Genomic DNA, 21226 nt, shown 5'->3' on the forward strand with positions numbered 1-21226 from the left:
ACCATGGACAATATCACAGTGTTCTATATCTATGGTAGGGCTTTCCAACCGTGTTCCTGGAGAGCACAGGGGGCTGCTGAGGGGAGGACAGCTCATAATAATGACCCGAAAAGAGCATTGAAACCATGTGTTCGATGTATCTGATACCATTCCACCTATTCCGCTCCAGCCATTACCACGAGCACGTCCTCCCAAATTAAGGTGCCACCAACCTCCTGTGCTGGAGAGCTACCGTCCTGTAGGTTTTCACTCCAAACCTATTCTAGCACACCTGATTGTAATAATTAGCTGGCAGATAATCTGAATCAGGTTAGTTACAACAACTGGGATATGTGCAAAGACCTACAGGACTGTACTCTCCAGGAACAGGGTTAGAAAGCCCTGTCTATGGCCCATGGGTACAACACCATGCTACAGTACATTCATTGTTATGGTTCATTCTGATGTTGCTTGTCCTCTCTTACATCTATCTTCAGAGAACGATGAACAAGGTGTTTGAAAGTGTTCCTGTTTTTTCTCCACCAGAGAGAGAGAGAGAGAGAGAGAGAGAGAGAGAGAGAGAGAGAGAGAGAGAGAGAGAGAGAGAGAGAGAGAGAGAGAGAGAGAGAGAGAGAGAGATTATGAGAAGCGTGTGGATGTATTGTCGGAAGAGAAAACTAGGCTATTCTCCACACAATAACAGTTCCTCCAGTTGTGTTCCTGTTCAAGCAGACAAAATAAATTAATCCCCAGAGGTGTGGCTTCCTGGGTAGTGGATGATATCAACAAAAATAGAAGAAGAATTGATGAGTTTCATTCATAGTTCAACAGGGTGATTCCCCGGGTGATAAATCCATCTAACGAGATTACCCCTCCTCCTCTGTAATGGATTTCACTCTGGAGAGACAAAGGCCATATCCCAAATGGGACCCTATTCTTTATATAGTGCACTGCTTTTGACCAGATCCCTATGCACCCTGGTAAAAAGTACTGCACTATATAGGGAATAGGGTGCTATTTGGGATGCTGACAAAGTGATCTAGCTACCTCAATTCCCTTGTTTACAGAAAATGATAACATTGTCACCCTCATCCACCCCCAGACAGACACACACAGCAGCTGATGCATTATTGCAGGAATCAATCCTCTCCTCGGCCTCGATTCACTTCCTCATTTGTCAACCGAGCAAAGACCTTTTCACTCTTCTCTGTTTTTCTCTTTGCTTCTGTTCTCTCTCTCTCTCTCTCTCTCTCTCTCTCTCTCTCTCTCTCTCTCTCTCTCTCTCTCTCTCTCTCTCTCTCTCTCTCTCTCTCTCTCTCTCTCTCTCTCTCTCTCTCTCTCTCTCTCTCTCTCTCTCTCTCCTCTGTTTCTGCTTTCCTCAGTGCTGGAACAAACATAGCTCCCCTGGGAGTAGAACTGTACAGATTGCTGTTAAAGTTTGGCAGAGAGACGAGGAATGAGATAGATACCCATTTCATTTGGCACTCACTTAGAGCATCACTTTGTGCACACTCAGCCATCCAGGCAGTAGTGGAGAGTGAGTGTCAGACAGCCATGTACCTGTTATCAGTGTCCTCTCACCTGAACCACTCTTCTCCCTTGAAGCCTTTGCCTGAGAGCAGAGGTTGTAGAGACAAGTTGTAGTGTCTACCAGGGGGAGAGAGAAGATGCTGTAGGCAGGTTAGAGTGTTAGAGGCAGGTTAGCGTTGTCTACCAGGGTGAGAGCCTAGTGGAGGTTGTACATTAGAGGCTGGTTAGACCGTGTGCTATGAGTGTAGAGGCCATGAGGTGAGAAGCCTGGAGAGGAGAGGCCTGGAGCGTCATACTCATGTTGATTAATGGACCTCTCTCAGCCTATTGGAAGTTGGAGACTAGAGGCAGGTTAGACTGTGTGCCAGATGCAGAGAGAGGCATTTGTAGTGCCAGGTTAGTGTGGTGCCACGGGCCCAGGAGCAGAGGCCTGAGCACCATGCTCATGTTGATTAATGGACCTCTCTCAGCCCCTGAGTGAGCAATTATACCAGGGTTCACTGTTACTGAGCGAGCAGCAAGCAGTGACTCCTCACCACAGCAACAGCTACAGCCTAGCATCACACTGGCAGCGGGGTTCCCCCCCCCCCCCCCCCTCCATGCATCCCAAATGGCACCCTATTCCCTAAATAGTGCACTACCTTTGACTAGGGCCCATAGGGTTCAGGTGCCGTTTGGGACACATGCCAGGTTCCTAATCGTCCCTGTGTGTTTGATACTATGGCCCAGGCATTCAGTTTGTTTCTCACAACGTGTTAGAGGCAGGTTTGTTGTGAGGACGACCATTCGTTGGAGCCATGGAACAAACACGTGCCTGGAATGTAAACAGGCGTTTGGAGAATGTGAAAGAAACCTATTTTGTAAACGCTGGAACATACACACGCACGCACATGCAAACACACACAAACAAACACACGCACACCTGTAAGCATATCCTTATCTTTTATCTTGACCTTTATGTAGTCAAGCTATTTCCGAGAAGCTTATCTATGATTATGAAACCCTCTATAAATCTGGATTTCTGAGAAACTGCTGCTACTGAGTTTGACGCGCCCTAAGAATAACCATAATGAAAAACCAGATGTACGTCCCAAATGGCACCCTTTTCCCTATATAGTGCACTATGTTTGACCAGAGCCATACGCTTAATCATAGATAAGCAATCAGGTACTCGGAAGTAGAGAGAGAGAGAGAGAGAGAGAGAGACTAAATTGGACTAATTCCCCTTTCAAGCCAAAGTAGAGACACGTTTCATGTCTCAAGGAACCAGAGTGAAGTGAGTTCATTCCCTGGTTCAGAGGAGTATTGAAGGAGTTGAGAATGTCTCCAGACCGAACATTAAAAGCCAAAGGAGCCGAGGCCATGTTTTAGAAGTCAGAAGAGACAGCAAGCAGCCACTTCAAGGGGATAGAGCTGTTTTTGTGGTGGCTGTAGGTTTGATCTGAGTCCACGGAACAGATTAGGAGCAAGTCTCTCAACTCGTCATCTGACTGAATTATCTGTCACTGAATCACTTGACTCATCCTCTCTCAGGTGCACTCTAGCCTCAACACCATGGCTGCGTCCAAAATGGCACTCTATTCTCTACATAGTGCACTACTTTTGACCCTATTGGGCTCTGGTCTAAAGTAGTGCACTATGTAGAGAATTGGGTGCCATTTGGGACGCATATTATATACATATAAAACACCAGCACATTATCACCCCTCTCAGGTCTGTAGTCCCAACACCTTACAGCTCATCACCCCTCTCAGGTCTGTAGTCCCAACACCTTACAGCTCATCACCCCTCTCAGGTCTGTAGTCCCAACACCTTACAGCTCATCACCCCTGTCAGGTCTGTAGTCCCAACACCTTACAGCTCATCACCCCTCTCAGGTCTGTAGTCCCAACACCTTACAGCTCATCACCCCTGTCAGGTCTGTAGTCCCAACACCTTACAGCTCATCACCCCTGTCAGGTCTGTAGTCCCAACACCTTACAGCTCATCACCCCTCTCAGGTCTGTAGTCCCAACACCTTACAGCTCATCACCCCTCTCAGGTCTGTAGTCCCAACACCTTACAGCTCATCACCCCTCTCAGGTCTGTAGTCCCAACACCTTACAGCTCATCACCCCTCTCAGGTCTGTAGTCCCAACACCTTACAGCTCATCACCCCTGTCAGGTCTGTAGTCCCAACACCTTACAGCTCATCACCCCTCTCAGGTCTGTAGTCACCAACACCTTACAGCATAAGTACAGAACATCATCCTCAAGTCTCTAACACCATATAGCAATAACTACAGAACATCATCCCTCTCAGGTCTCTAACACCATATAGCAATAACTACAGAACATCATCCCTCTCAGGTCTCTAACACCATATAGCAATAACTACAGAACATCATCCCTCTCAGGTCTCTTACAGCATAACTAGAGAACATCATCCCTCTCAGGTCTCTAACACCATATAGCAATAACTACAGAACATCATCCCTCTCAGGTCTCTAACACCATATAGCAATAACTACAGAACATCATCCTCAAATCTCTAACACCATATAGCAATAACTACAGAACATCATCCTCAAGTCTCTAACACCATATAGCAATAACTTCAGAACATCATCCCTCTCAGGTTTCTAACACCATATAGCAATAACTACAGAACATCATCCCTCTCAGGTCTCTTACAGCATAACTACAGAACATCATCCCTCTCAGGTCTCGAACACCATATAGCAATAACTACAGAACATCATCCCTCTCAGGTCTCTAACACCATATAGCAATAACTACAGAACATCATCCCTCTCAGGTCTCTTACAGCATAACTACAGAACATCATCCCTCTCAGGTCTCTAACACCATACAGCATAACTACGGAACATCATCCCTCTCAGGTCTCTTACAGCATAACTACAGAACATCATCCCTCTCAGGCCTCTAACACCATATAGCAATAACTACAGAACATCATCCCTCTCAGGTCTCTAACACCATATAGCAATAACTACAGAACATCATCCCTCTCAGGTCTCTTACAGCATAACTACAGAACATCATCTCTCTCAGGTCTCTAACACCGTATAGCAATAACTATAGAACATCATCCCTCTCAGGTCTCTAACACCAAATAGCAATAACTACAGAACATCATCCCTCTCAGGTATCTAACACCATATAGCAATAACTACAGAACATCATCCCTCTCAGGTCTCTTACAGCATAACTACAGAACATCATCCCTCTCAGGTCTCTAACACCGTATAGCAATAACTACAGAACATCATCCCTCTCAGGTCTCTTACAGCATAACTACAGAACATCATCCCTCTCAGGTCTCTAACACCGTATAGCAATAACTACAGAACATCATCCCTCTCAGGTCTCTAACACCATATAGCAATAACTACAGAACATCATCCCTCTCAGGTCTCTTACAGCATAACTACAGAACATCATCCCTCTCAGGTCTCTAACAACATATAGCAATAACTACAGAACATCATCCCTCTCAGGTCTCTTACAGCATAACTACAGAACATCATCCCTCTCAGGTCTCTAACACCATATAGCAATAACTACAGAACATCATCCCTCTCAGGTCTCTTACAGCATAACTACAGAACATCATCCCTCTCAGGTCTCTAACACCATATAGCAATAACTACAGAACATCATCCCTCTCAGGTCTCTAACACCATATAGCAATAACTACAGAACATCATCCCTCTCAGGTCTCTTACAGCATAACTACAGAACATCATCTCTCTCAGGTTTCTAACACCGTATAGCAATAACTACAGAACATCATCCCTCTCAGGTCTCTAACACCATATAGCAATAACTACAGAACATCATCCCTCTCAGGTATCTAACACCATATAGCAATAACTACAGAACATCATCCCTCTCAGGTCTCTTACAGCATAACTACAGAACATCATCCCTCTCAGGTCTCTAACACCGTATAGCAATAACTACAGAACATCATCCCTCTCAGGTCTCTAACACCATATAGCAATAACTACAGAACATCATCCCTCTCAGGTCTCTTACAGCATAACTACAGAACATCATCCCTCTCAGGTCTCTAACACCATATAGCAATAACTACAGAACATCATCCCTCTCAGGTCTCTTACAGCATAACTACAGAACATCATCCCTCTCAGGTCTCTAACACCATATAGCAATAACTACAGAACATCATCCCTCTCAGGTCTCTTACAGCATAACTACAGAACATCATCCCTCTCAGGTCTCTAACACCATATAGCAATAACTACAGAACATCATCCCTCTCAGGTCTCTAACACCATATAGCAATAACTACAGAACATCATCCCTCTCAGGTCTCTTACAGCATAACTACAGAACATCATCTCTCTCAGGTCTCTAACACCGTATAGCAATAACTACAGAACATCATCCCTCTCAGGTCTCTAACACCATATAGCAATAACTACAGAACATCATCCCTCTCAGGTATCTAACACCATATAGCAATAACTACAGAACATCATCCCTCTCAGGTCTCTTACAGCATAACTACAGAACATCATCCCTCTCAGGTCTCTAACACCGTATAGAAATAACTACAGAACATCATCCCTCTCAGGTCTCTTACAGCATAACTACAGAACATCATCCCTCTCAGGTCTCTAACACCATACAGCAATAACTACAGAACATCATCCCTCTCAGGTCTCTTACAGCATAACTACAGAACATCATCCCTCTCAGGTTTCTAACACCATATAGCAATAACTACAGAACATCATCCCTCTCAGGTCTCTTACAGCATAACTACAGAACATCATCCCTCTCAGGTCTCTAACACCGTATAGCAATAACTACAGAACATCATCCCTCTCAGGTCTCTAACACTATATAGCAATAACTACAGAACATCATCCCGCTCAGGTCTCTTACAGCATAACTACAGAACATCATCCCTCTCAGGTCTCTAACACCATATAGCAATAACTACAGAACATCATCCCTCTCAGGTCTCTTACAGCATAACTACAGAACATCATCCCTCTCAGGTCTCTAACACCATACAGCATAACTACAGAACATCATCCCTCGCAGGTCTGTAGTCCCAACACCTTACAACACTGAAGACAGACATTACATTACTGTGAGAGAGTAGAACAGTCAGCTTTAGGCAGCTGCCCTGTCCAGACTGTCAGACTGTCAGAGGTAGCTCATCTCATTGTGCTGTGTTCTGTTGTTCAGGTTGAAGCACCTTGGTTCCAGACAGACCAGGTCACAACTAAACTGACAGTTCCATGGAGGTGGTGACAGCTGGACAGGAAACAGACTGGATGGAAACTGGAGAAAGACATTTCGAGTTGAACACATTTCAGCCGTCTGAAAGGAATGAGAAATGAATGAGGGCATAATACTAAGGTAGCAGTTAGTTTTTCTATTGGTAATAATTCAACATAATGATAGTAGTGATTTTAGACCAATTCGAGTGTTCTTTTGTGTGATAAAGTTTGCAGGGTGACAAGGTGAAGCTATTATGTGGAAGGTATTGATGTGGAAGGACACATTTTCCAATCAAATTTTAATGAGCTCTGCCCCAAACAACCCATTAGTCGATCAATGATTAAACATGCAATTGTATGATACATGAATCTGTTGGACTGCTCAACACCACCTGTATATTTGGTGGGAGCCATGAGAACGGTACACCACCTGTATATTTGGTGGGAGCCATGACGACGGGCTGGTGCTGTAACCTACAGTATGATTGACAGCACCGTACCATGCCTACTAAAAAACGAGTTCTCTCTTGCTCCCTCTGTCTCTCTCATTCCAGACCCACCCGGTGTACATAAAATAATCACAGTGAGAAATTGGCGTTGCAGTAGAGGAGAGAGAAATGCATTCAGTCAAGGAGAGATAACCGAGGAGGAGGATGAAAGACAACGAGGTTAATAAAACAAAATCAGTACATCTTCCATTTTGTTCTTCTTTATTGGAAGTTGCAAGGACTGGTCTTCAGTCAAAGGGGCACCTCCTGATGTTATTTCATTGGGTGTGTAGGTGTGTGTGTAAGGGTGTGTGTGTGTGTGTGTAAAGGTGTGTGTAAGGGTGTAAGGGTGTGTGTGTGTAAAGGTGTAAGGGTGTGTGTGTGTGTAAAGGTGTAAGGGTGTGTGTGTGTGTGTGTAAGGGTGTGTGTGTGTAAAGGTGTAAGGGTGTGTGTAAGGGTGTGTGTGTGTGTAAAGGTGTGTGTAAGGGTGTGTGTAAAGGTGTAAGGGTGTGTGTGTGTAAAGGTATAAGGGGGTGTGTGTGTGTAAGGCTGTGTGTGTAAAGGTGTAAAGGTGTGTGTGTGTGTAAAGGTGTAAGTGATCCTTCTTGGACTGTTCCCCCGTGAGAGCCGTGAGAACAATGAGCTTCAGTTTGTTCCCTCCAGGAAAGACTGGTCTTTGATTTAGGAAAACAGAACAATTTAGAAACTGCTCAAATTGGCAACAGAAAAATAAAAAAAATTCAGCCAGGCGGTCCACTTGGTAATTCTTTATTGATTAATACATTACACAATGTGAGCATAGTGATGACTACACACCATTTCTACAAAGTAAGTATTGCGTCCCAAATTGCACCCGACTATCTATGTATGTAGTGTACAACTTTTGGCCAGGACGCATAGGGCTCCGTATAGGGAATAGGGTGTCATTTGGGATGCAGCCTGAACCAGCTACAACACATACAGTATACAAATGATTATCTGAGGACAATAAATGTGATCATCCCAATAGGCATCATGAAGACAATTCACCCCAAAAGACACAATAAACACCCTACAACATAACATCATTCATTAAAAAAAGCACATCTCTTTTCTTACATATTGAACTGTCAAGGAGCACAAGAGCATTGCTGGAAAATACTTTTTACAGATAAAAAGACAAAATTTGGAAGAAGGAAGGTTCACCTCAGCAGTGAAGAATAGGTCAACATGGTAGAGCAGTCCAGTCTATAAATGGAACAGTTCTGTATCGGACTCAACACACTTGGTTTTTAGATACTGAAGGAGAATGATGAAGAGACAGAGACACACAGACATGTACTGTATATACAGGAGAGAGAGAGACATGTACTGTATATACAGGAGAGAGAGAGACATGTACTGTATATACAGGAGAGAGAGAGACATGTACTGTATATACAGGAGAGAGAGAGACAATGGTTGGTTTCAGCATGGTCAGTTGATCTAGTGGTTTCATCCTCTTATCAGAAGTAGTGCACTGTGAAGAGAATAGGGTGCCATTTGGAACGCAGCCTAGGAGCCCTTTTCGATCCAAACCACTATGTTAGGATAATGATTAGCATATTTTATACCTGGTACATTCTGGTGTCATCCTGTAAGCACTGTTTTATTGAGAATTTGGCATGAAAAATAATGTTGTCTCTAGCACCTCTCTCATCTCCTGTATCGGTCTCCCCCCCCCCCACCTCTCCACTACAAACATAATTTCCCTCACATCTGAGTGTTCCCGGTGGTACAGTCTCTTCGCCGGTATGAATTTGTTTCCCCGACTCCCTGCGTGATGTTCCAGTTCTCAAAAGTCTACTTAATGGCAATGTTTTCGTGTTTGTGAATACATACTGACTGTTCTCTCCCTGGCTGGGGCTCTGTGGAGCTCTGGATAAACAGAGGCAGTACAGGGTGATGTTCATTAGGGCACACCGTTTCAAGATGTTTTACAACAGAGAAGGAAAACAAGTATTTCTTATTGCACAAAGACAGTAGTTACTTGATACGCTTCACATTCCTTCCTGCTTGGCTCCAGAGTACTGAGTCTATTGGCTGTAAGGCACAGGGCGGGTCCAGGGTGTGTCTGTCTTTTGTAACCTGGCTGGATCCCAGGTGACCCACCCATGGGAGAGTGGCATACCTGTCCGATTGTTCACAGCTCTCTGTACAGCTGCCATGGGAATGAGAGCAGGTCTGACCTCATGGAGTCGCAGCTCTGTGTGAGTGAGAGAGAACGTATGGAGGACAATGAGTTCTGTTCCTGATACACTGATTACTTTTTCATTGTGTTAGGAATCTTGATTACATAATGTACATTACACATTTAGAATTTATTAATTCATGTTGATTGATGTGTTATAGTATGCCATGAAATATTGTGTGTCTCTGGTAATACCATAACATGAAATTGCTAATTGTGTCTTACATGATGCATTAACATACAGTATAAAACAGTCGCTATGTTCCAATGTTCATACTAACATACCTTTTAGAATGCATGACCAGGTAGAATGCTAATATGGACACTGGGACAGAGCTGGCGTTCAGAATGCATGGCCAGGTAGTATGCTAATATGGACACTGGGACAGAGCTGGCGTTCAGAATGCATGGCCAGGTAGTATGCTAATATGGACACTGGGACAGAGCTGGCGTTCAGAATGCATGGCCAGGTAGTATGCTAATATGGACACTGGGACAGAGCTGGCGTTCAGAATGCATGGCCAGGTAGTATGCTAATATGGACACTGGGACAGAGCTCGTGTTTTGGTATCCTCATTTTCTCTGAGGTTGTCATCTCTGAAATACTTACAGACAAACATGCGGATGCACATGCCACACATGGCACAGACGTTGGCTATCTGTAGAGCCCGTCCACACTCTCCACTCATCAGGCAGTTTCTGGTCTTCAGACAGCACGTCTTACAGCCGTTGTCCCCCCCGTGCTTCGCGTCCCCCTCTCCGTCCCCCTCAGTCCCGCTGAAGCAGCAGCCCATGTCTGTCTGGCTGTCTGTCTGGCTATCCGTCTGGCTATCTGGTAACCTCTGAAAGAGAGGGAAAGGTGTCCATAAATGTGTTAATATCAATCAGTCCATCAATCTGCCAATCAATATAGTGATCAGCCAATGTCTCGGCTGCCTGGTCACCTGCCCGGGGGGGGGAGTAATTCATTTGTTAATCAATATATCAGTAAATCAATACAAAAAACAGTATTTATCGGATCCACAAAAGGTGTTACATCCTGTGAATAACAATGCTTGATTGTTGTGATCCCTGACACGTCTAGTGACATCACAGAGGGACCCTATACCTGAAGACATGGACTAAACCACGTAGAGGGAGGTGTGACCCTATACAGTGAGGGAAAAAAGTTTTTGATCCCCTGCTGATTTTGTACGTTTGCCCACCGACAAAGACATGATCAGTCTATAATTTTAATGGTAGGTTTATTTGAACAGTGAGAGATAGAATAACAACAAAAAAATCCAGTAATGTCAAAAATGTTATAAATTGATTTGCATTTTAAATGAGGGAAATAATTAATTTTAATTAAATTAATCCCATAGAAAATCTGTGTAGGGAACTGAAGGTTCGAGTTGCCAAACGTCAGCCTCGAAACCTTAATGACTTGGAGAAGATCTGCAAAGAGGAGTGGAACAAAATCCCTCCTGAGATGTGTGCAAACCTGGTGGCCAACTACAAGAAACGTCTGACCTCTGATTGCCAACAAGGGTTTTGCCACCAAGTACTAAGTCATGTTTTGCAGAGGGGTCAAATACTTATTTCCCTCATTAAAATGCAAATCAATTTATAACATTTTTGACATGCATTTTTCTGGATTTTTTTGTTGTTATTCTGTCTCTCACTGTTCAAATAAACCTACCATTAAAATTATAGACTGATCATGTCTTTGTCAGTGGGCAAACGTACAAAATCAGCAGGGGATCAAATACTTTTTTCCCCTCAATGTACCTGAACACATGGAGTTACGCCGCGTTCACATGCTAGTCGGAACTCTGACATGTCGGACTTGCTGATTCGTTGATCGCAGCACGTGTATAACTACAACCAGTTAGCATGTCGGAAATTTCTGAGTTCCGACTAGCACGTGAACGTTGCATAAACCACATCTAGTGACAGAGGTGTGACCCTATACCTGAAGGCATGGACTAAACCACACCAGAAACACACCCACATACTCAGCACCACAATCAACAGAATTCACCTCACTGTAATTTAACCCTATTCGGCACAGTACGATGGAGACATTTACCATGGTAGATATACGTTTTAATTGTAATATTATGATTAGCAGTCCTGATTTGCTGCTAGATCTAGCTACACAGTCATCCTTTCATCAAAGACCTGTTAATATCTCAAACTAGGGCATTGTTTTTGGAATTAGGAGCTGAAGCCACCAGAGAACCTTCTAATTTAAATAATAAAATGGGGTAAACATCCCAATTGGCTGCCTGTGCTGTTTAAATCACAGCTGTAAAGTACCTTCACCACATATTTTGTTGCCTTGAACATAGGTGGGGAGATAACTTTGTAGAAAAGAAGGGAAGCGCTGCTAGGATACAACAAATCTTTGTAGAGGGAAGGTGTCCTTTAGTAAAACATGGAGGACCAAGGCTCTTCATATAATTAAAAAGCCTTTACTGTTATGAACAATGGGTCTGTGTTTTGAAGACTGCGGTGCAGAACTGTACGAGGCTGAGGCATAGCATCATTATGTTAATTAAAGCAAAAACTAAGCATCTAAAATTAAAACAAGAGAATGGTATAGTATTGTTATTTCAACATTTACCTTCCACCGCGTCAACAAGTTCGACTCCCACTCCTTTAAATGAAAAAAGTCAAACTTTCTCTTTAAGTAAACTATAGTTTGTTTTCTAAATATTATCTCATTCCCTGAGCAACTCTTGGTGTGCGTGGATAATCATCCTTCCTGAAGTTTCTCTCGACACAGACAGAGTGAATCTGAGGTAACACCTCTCGTCAGAGGTAGATCCCAGACAGACAGGATGGGTGTGTGTTCAGGTTTTTCCTCTTTGTCCCAGCCGAGCGCTCCGCCCAATAACACGCTCCGCCCAATAACACATACCGTCTTTATTCACATAGAGTGGAAGCTGGTGAGGGAAGGATAGCTCATATTTATGCCTGGAATAAAACCATGTGTTTAATACTGTTCCATTTATACCATTACGATGAGTCCATCCTCCTTCATTTAAAGTGCCACCAGCCACCACTGATTCACAGCAGCAAATATTTCACATTTGACACCAAGGTGAGTGAGTGGTTTATAAGCTGCTGTCACTGAGGTTACAAAGGCCTGGTGGCACTGATGAACACCTGGTGGAAAAACTGGTAGGCATGCTGCTAAAGGACAGTCTAGAACAGGGCAGAGCTGCTAAAGGACAGTCTAGAACAGGGCAGAGCTGCTAAAGGACAGTCTAGAACAGGGCAGAGCTGCTAAAGGACAGTCTAGAACAGGGCAGAGCTGCTAAAGGACAGTCTAGAACAGGGCAGAGCTGCTAAAGGACAGTCTAGAACAGGGCAGAGCTGCTAAAGGACAGTCTAGAACAGGGCAGAGCTGCTAAAGGACAGTCTAGAACAGGGCAGAGCTGCTAAAGGACAGTCTAGAACAGGGCAGAGCTGCTAAAGGACAGTCTAGAAGAGGTCAGGGCAGAACAGCACTGCAATGAGCCAGGCTGTAGGGTAGGGGCAGGCAAGCCTGGTGCACCGCGGGCACTTCCTGTTTTTGGTTCAACTGACCTGGAAGACCAGGTGTGTTTAATTTAGGCAATTGCTGAACTGATCAATTAACTCAGTTGGTACCTAGTTGGGACAGGGTTGGCTTGCTGGATGTTTATATGGGCTACCATGGTGGTGTGTCAGCAAGGACACAGGATGAGATGGAGTACCGTTTTAAAGGGGTAGCTAATAAATCAATGACTCGTCCAACATTACTACATACGATGGTAGAGTTAAGGGTAAGCAGGACATTTTCTACCAACCTTTACTTGCCGATGCTTCTTCAAGTCCCAACTTGGAAAGCCCCCCCCCCTGTCTTCTAAACTCCCATGGCTAGTTGCAGGTGGAACGTTGGAATTTATAAATATTTGCATTCAGGTGACTGTATTTATGGCCAGTCAGCACCACTGATTGTCTTCAGGTGACTGTATTTATGGCCAGTCAGCACCACTGATTGTCTTCAGGTGACTGTATTTATGGCCAGTCAGCACCACTGATTGTCTTCAGGTGACTGTATTTATGGCCAGTCAGCACCACTGATTGTCTTCAGGTGACTGTATTTATGGCCAGTCAGCACCACTGATTGTCTTCAGGTGACTGTATTTATGGCCAGTCAGCACCACTGATTGTCTTCAGGTGACTGTATTTATGGCCAGTCAGCACCACTGATTGTCTTCAGGTGACTGTATTTATGGCCAGTCAGCACCACTGATTGTCTTCAGGTGACTGTATTTATGGCCAGTCAGCACCACTGATTGTCTTCAGGTGACTGTATTTATGGCCAGTCGGCACCACTGATTGTCTTCAGGTGACTGTATTTATGGCCAGTCGGCACCACTGATTGTCTTCAGGTGACTGTATTTATGGCCAGTCAGCACCACTGATTGTCTTCAGGTGACTGTATTTATGGCCAGTCGGCACCACTGATTGTCTTCAGGTGACTGTATTTATGGCCAGTCGGCACCACTGATTGTCTTCAGGTGACTGTATTTATGGCCAGTCAGCACCACTGATTGTCTTCAGGTGACTGTATTTATGGCCAGTCAGCACCACTGATTGTCTTCAGGTGACTGTATTTATGGCCAGTCAGCACCACTGATTGTCTTCAGGTGACTGTATTTATGGCCAGTCAGCACCACTGATTGTCTTCAGGTGACTGTATTTATGGCCAGTCAGCACCACTGATTGTCTTCAGGTGACTGTATTTAAGGCCAGTCAGCACCACTGATTGTCTTCAGGTGACTGTATTTAAGGCCAGTCGGCACCACTGATTGTCTTCAGGTGACTGTATTTAAGGCCAGTCGGCACCACTGATTGTCTTCAGGTGACTGTATTTATGGCCAGTCAGCACCACTGATTGTCTTCAGGTGACTGTATTTATGGCCAGTCGGCACCACTGATTGTCTTCAGGTGACTGTATTTATGGCCAGTCGGCACCACTGATTGTCTTCAGGTGACTGTATTTATGGCCAGTCAGCACCACTGATTGTCTTCAGGTGACTGTATTTAAGGCCAGTCAGCACCACTGATTGTCTTCAGGTGACTGTATTTATGGCCAGTCGGCACCACTGATTGTCTTCAGGTGACTGTATTTATGGCCAGTCAGCACCACTGATTGTCTTCAGGTGACTGTATTTATGGCCAGTCAGCACCACTGATTGTCTTCAGGTGACTGTATTTATGGCCAGTCAGCACCACTGATTGTCTTCAGGTGACTGTATTTATGGCCAGTCGGCACCACTGATTGTCTTCAGGTGACTGTATTTAAGGCCAGTCGGCACCACTGATTGTCTTCAGGTGACTGTATTTAAGGCCAGTCGGCACCACTGATTGTCTTCAGGTGACTGTATTTATGGCCAGTCAGCACCACTGATTGTCTTCAGGTGACTGTATTTAAGGCCAGTCGGCACCACTGATTGTCTTCAGGTGACTGTATTTAAGGCCAGTCGGCACCACTGATTGTCTTCAGGTGACTGTATTTATGGCCAGTCAGCACCACTGATTGTCTTCAGGTGACTGTATTTAAGGCCAGTCGGCACCACTGATTGTCTTCAGGTGACTGTATTTATGGCCAGTCAGCACCACTGATTGTCTTCAGGTGACTGTATTTAAGGCCAGTCGGCACCACTGATTGTCTTCAGGTGACTGTATTTAAGGCCAGTCGGCACCACTGATTGTCTTCAGGTGACTGTATTTATGGCCAGTCAGCACCACTGATTGTCTTCAGGTGACTGTATTTAAGGCCAGTCGGCACCACTGATTGTCTTCAGGTGACTGTATTTATGGCCAGTCAGCACCACTGATTGTCTTCAGGTGACTGTATTTATGGCCAGTCGGCACCACTGATTGTCTTCAGGTGACTGTATTTATGGCCAGTCGGCACCACTGATTGTCTTCAGGTGACTGTATTTAAGGCCAGTCGGCACCACTGATTGTCTTCAGGTGACTGTATTTAAGGCCAGTCGGCACCACTGATTGTCTTCAGGTGACTGTATTTAAGGCCAGTCGGCACCACTGATTGTCTTCAGGTGACTGTATTTAAGGCCAGTCGGCACCACTGATTGTCTTCAGGTGACTGTATTTAAGGCCAGTCGGCACCACTGATTGTCTTCAGGTGACTGTATTTAAGGCCAGTCGGCACCACTGATTGTCTTCAGGTGACTGTATTTAAGGCCAGTCGGCACCACTGATTGTCTTCAGGTGACTGTATTTAAGGTCAGGCTCCATGACTGGGGGAGGAAGAGGATTGGGTTGAGTGAAATAGTGGGCGGAATTCCCTACACCAGGGCTTTGTCCCAAATGACACCCTATTCCCTACTATGGCTGTGTTTACACAGGCAGCCCAATTCTGACCTTTTTTTTCTCAGTAATTGGTCTGTTGACCAATCAGATCTGAAAAAAGATCTGATGTGATTTGAACAATCAGACCAATTAGTGAAAAAAAAAAAGATCAGAATTGGGCTGCCTGTGTAAACGCTGCCAAAATAGACTAGAGAATAGGGTGTCATCTGGGACAAAGGCTGAGAGGGCCTAGTGGCAGAGATGGAAACCTGGGGTCTGTTGAGGACAGTGCAACGTCCTAGCACGTTCAGATAGAAATGTATTGTGTAGAACACAGGAGGCTGGTAGCACCTTAATTGGGGAGGATGGGCTCATAGTAATGGCTGGAACGGAAAATAAATAGAATTGTATGGAACACAAACACATGGTTTCCATACCATTCCATTTACTCCATTCCAGTCATTATTATGAGCTGTCCTCCCCTCAGCCTCCTGTGGTGTAGAACAGATATTCATTGGATCATGTAGAATAGGGAATCTGTCAGCTGTCTCTATAGCTACATGTCTATCTGCAGCATTCAGAATGTTTCACTGCTCTGAATGCCTCTTAGTGAAGTGTCATTGTCTCGCTAGCTGGCTGAGCTACAGTACAACATGCTAGCCGCACCGCTAACTTGGCCATCCGTGACTGGCTGCTGTTGATGCATGAATACCAGGAAGCGACAAGGTTTTAGTCATTATTGTCAGTGTGTCTTGGGGATCACAGGGCTTAGAGGAGGGATCTGGGCCAGAGAGGCCTGCTGTTACTGTATCATATCACTGGAATGCAGTGGCATCGGGGACAGACTGGGACCAGACATCTGGCATTTCCGGGCATTTCTAACACACCGGCCCATTTTGTTTTCCTTGAGGCCCTCATTATTTGCCAATTATCTGGCATTTGCCGGAACTGCCCTATGGTAGTCAGTCTCTGAGGGACATATACGGTATCTTATCAGTGGAATGCAGTTGGATGTAAACAATGGATGAATCTGGAGTGAAGCCACAGCATCACAAAGGCTTGGCCATGCAGATTGTGTAGGGGTTAACCCAGATTAGAGGACATGAAACAGAACTCAAACTCTCTTAGACGTGGTTATTATTTAGTTAGGTACGTACTACTCAGACCTGGGTTCAAATACTACTTAAAATCGTTCAAATCTTTGAGCGTTTGCTCCTGTGTGCCAGATTGGTGGGGTGTGTAATTTTTAGAATATTATATTGGTCAATTAAGCCAGACAGGCTTAATCAGGCACAGATGAAGTATTTTAAATAATTTCAAATAGTATTTGAACCCAGGTCTGACGCTGCACCACTATCCCAAAGCACGTGCTGTGTTAGACAGCTTCATTCATTCAGCATTTGATATCATTCCAAGTAACAGGGCATAGAAGCTGTACTGTGCACTATGAATTTTTTTTCTATGATAAGTGCCAATGAAATAAGACAATCTTGGCTATTTTATATATATATATATATATATATATATATATATATATATATATATATATATATATAATACCAGTCAAAAGTTTGGACACACCTACTCATTCAAGGGTTTTTCTTTATTTGAACTATTTTCTACATTGAAATCAAAGCCATGAAATAACACATATGGAATCATGTAGTAACCAAAAAAGTGTTATATAAAATATATTTTTATTTGTTTTTGAGATTCTTCAAAGTAGCCATCCTTTGCCTTGATGACCGCTTTGCACACTCTTGGCATTCTCTCAAACAGCTTCACCTGGAATGCTTTTCCAACAGTCTTGAAGGAGTTCCCACATATGCTGAGCACTTGTTGGCTGCTTTTCCTTCACTCTGCGGTACAACTCATCCCAAACCATCTCAATTGGGTTGAGGTCGGGGGATTGTGGAGGCCAGGTTATCTGATGCAGCACTCCATCACTCTCCTTCTTGGTAAAATAGCCCTGTGGCGGTCCTCATGAGAGCCAGTTTCATCATAGCGCTTGATGGTTTTTGCGAAACGTTCAAAGTTCTTCACATTTTCCGGATTGACTGACCTTCATGTCTTAAAGTAATGATGGACTGTCGTTTCTCTTTGATTATTTGAGCTGTTCTTGCCATAATAGGGCTATCTTCTGCATACCCCCCTACCTTGTCACAACACAACTGATTGGCTCAAACGCATTAAGAAGGAAAGAAATTCCACAAATTAACTTTTAAGAAGGCACACCTGTTAATTGAAATGCATTCCAGGTGATTACCTCATGAATCTGGTTGAGAGAATGCCAAGAGTGTGCAAAGCTGCATCAAGGCAAAGGATGGCTACTTTGAAGAATCTCAAATATAAAATATTTTTTGATTTGTTCAACACTTTTTTGGTTACTACATGATTCCATGTGTTATTTCATAGTTTTGATGTCTTCACTGTTATTATACAATGTAAAAAATAGTAAATATAAATAAAAACCCTGGAATGAGTAGGTGTGTCCAAACTTTTGACTGGAACTGTATATATCTTGAACTGAGGTAAATTCTCAATTTCTCCAGTATGCATCTTATGCAACAGTGGTGTAACAACAGAAGGATTGATATTTATTTACAACATGAAAATAAATACATGCAAAAAAGATCATCAGCACTATTACAGTCGCTCAGCAGAGCTGTTCATTAGTCTGGTCCTGATTATGGTAGTGAATCTGTTAGTAGAGCTGGTCATTAGTATGGTCCTGGTTCTAGTCTCTATCGTAGTAGTGGTGAATCTGTTTAGATACATGCATGTCTGAATCCAGCATGCCATCTACAACGCAAACCATGTAGGAAGCAAATAAGCTAGTAAATTGTTAGACTGCCATTTAATATCAATAAATACTTAGACATAATACCAAGCAGCCAACTTAGACACAAAGCACATATTTTAATGTCTGATGACAATAGATTATTTGAATGACTGGATGGGCGGATTAATGAATGAAGGAAGGAAGGAACAAGCAAGCAAACAAATGAATGAATTGTTACTCAAATTAACATTGTGTCTCTGAGGTCCTCGGTTGGTCTGTTTTGAAGACGGCGATGCAGTTCTGTACGAGGCCGAGGCAGAGAGTAAATAAAGTGTAACTGCAGTCTCCTGAGCAGCAGGTGAAGCAGCCATCCAGACACACCTGGCAGGTCAGGTCACAGCAGTCTCCTGAGCAGCAGGTGAAGCAGCCATCCAGACACACCTGGCAGGTCAGGTCACAGCAGTCTCCTGAGCAGCAGGTGAAGCAGCCATCCAGACACACCTGGCAGGTCAGGTCACAGCAGCGGTCAGGACAGTACTTCCAGCGGTGACACTCACACAGGCAGCTCCCCCCGGACCCTGCAGCCACCTGGCAGGACCACCTGGCAGCACATTGTGGACAGAGATCGCACAACTTGGAGGAAGGCAACCCCGTTGGTCAGGCTTCACAGATACACAGCCAGAGACAGATAGAGAGAGAAATAGTCACTAACTTTAGTTGGAAAAAAGATACTAACGTTTTTCAGTCCAAAGTTATTCCAAATAATATCCCAATGTGCACTGAGCTGCAGTTCCAAGACACTTGGTCAGATGACTTTTTCAACCCCAGGCGACTTCCTCCTCTTCTGCTGGCTACACCATGCTTTCTTGGAAATTAGCTCGACTACATAACTTGAGTTAGTAGTTCAAAGTTCTGACCTCTTGTTTGCTTATGTATCTGCTTCTGATTATATAATTGAATTAGCTGCTCCGTGATGATAACAGCATGTCACACTTTGACCTAGTGGAATGTCTGCTAAGGCTCCCCTCCACAGAGTCAAACTAACTGATAAGAACTCCATACTGCAAGGCTGACACTGTATATATCAGAGCCCCATGACTAACTGTTATTACACTGACCAGGAGAAGGGGGTCAGTCATCATTGTGATTGTGTTCATTAGGCACAAAACAGATTGAAACAGGGCACACATGGACTTGGTATATTTGTTTTCATTGCTAAACATTGAGATATTATCCATTGTGTGCTCTAATGAACAGGAGCCAGGTCTGACTAACCCTGTCCCCATGCTCAACGGCAAAAGAGAGGACTAGTAGAGGTGATTTAAAGGCCTGACTAACCCATTGGATGAGCCATTTCGAGCCCTTGGTTTCTAAGAATGAAAACCAACGTCAAAACAACATCAGTGTTCAACAAACAGACCCAGTCTTTGTTGATCACAAAACCACCCCTCTCTCTACACCAGTGAGGTCTCTCCTCATGTCCCGACGAGGCCTGGGGTATGCTCAGTGGTGTGAAAGGTTACGTTGGTTAAAATAGAAATGTAACGTATGAAATCATTCCCTATTGTGAACTGCCCTTTTACATGTATAGATTTACACTGTGTGAACAATGTCTGTTACATGTGTAGATTTACACTGTGTGAACAATGTCTGTTACATGTGTAGATTTACACTGTGTGAACAATGTCTGTTACATGTGTAGATTTACACTGTGTGAACAATGTCTGTTACATGTGTAGATTTACACTGTGTGAACAATGTCTGTTACATGTGTAGATTTACACTGTGTGAACAATGTCTGTTACATGTGTAGATTTACACTGTGTGAACAATGTCTGTTACATGTATAGATTTACACTGTGTGCATAATTGCTGTATCTGATCTGTTATAAAGGGACACACAACATTCCAGAAAAATAAGTACATTCCTGGAGTGTTGATAGGCCTATGGACTCACTGCTAATGGCTGATGTACTGTAAGTCAAATATAGAGATATTTAACAATGAGATTGATTTAATGTAAAACAGCAGATACAGAGAGCTCAAGTTCAAAGCCTTAAAACATACAACCTCAGAAATGTCTCACCTTGGAACACAGATTTCTCTCTCTAAAACTCTGACACACATCTGTTTTAAATCTTAAGCATTAACTAATCTAGCTTAACCAATCAAAATACCCCATAAACATTCAAAAAGTTCAACCCAATTAACCCCAGAGGTTGAGGTGACAGAGAGAATACAAGGCCTCCTGGGAGTTTGAAAAGCTGAAACAATTATAATCTAAAAACAATAAAACCAACTTACTCAGTGTTATTTAAAATACATTCATTAGTTTGTTAATGTCAAAATGTCTTTGGGGAAGGCGTTCTCACTCAGAATTTTAATTGCAACGCCCGTACTGTAGGCTCGCTGGTGATAAACATTAAATAGAAATGTTCTCGGAGTGAAAAAGAGCGCCACAAGTCGGCCATTATGGTAGGGCATGCGACCATAACAGGAAGTGACTGGGACGTCATGACGTCACCAGTCGACGATATTAGGTGTGTAAAACAACCAACACACTGCCACCTTTAGTCCTTTGGTAACATAGGGGCCAAGGCTGTACTGCCTGACTGAACACTGAAGATGCATGTAACCCTAC

The 21226-nt window shown here is 43.7% G+C and overlaps 1 long non-coding RNA gene across 1 annotated transcript; it reads right to left on the reverse strand.

Moving 5' to 3' along the window:
• Window positions 1–8011: 8011 nt before the first annotated feature.
• Window positions 8012–12255, reverse strand: LOC311103463. Its single transcript, XR_014610092.1, has 4 exons — window positions 12076–12255; window positions 10078–10309; window positions 8670–9482; window positions 8012–8578 (listed from the first exon to the last, which is right to left on the reverse strand). It is a non-coding gene; the product is annotated as an uncharacterized lncRNA (long non-coding RNA).
• Between the last annotated feature and the right edge of the window lie 8971 nt (window positions 12256–21226).

Source organism: Coregonus lavaretus (genome assembly GCF_964263955.1).
Source record: "Coregonus lavaretus genome assembly, chromosome: 28".
NCBI lineage: Eukaryota > Metazoa > Chordata > Actinopteri > Salmoniformes > Salmonidae > Coregonus > Coregonus lavaretus.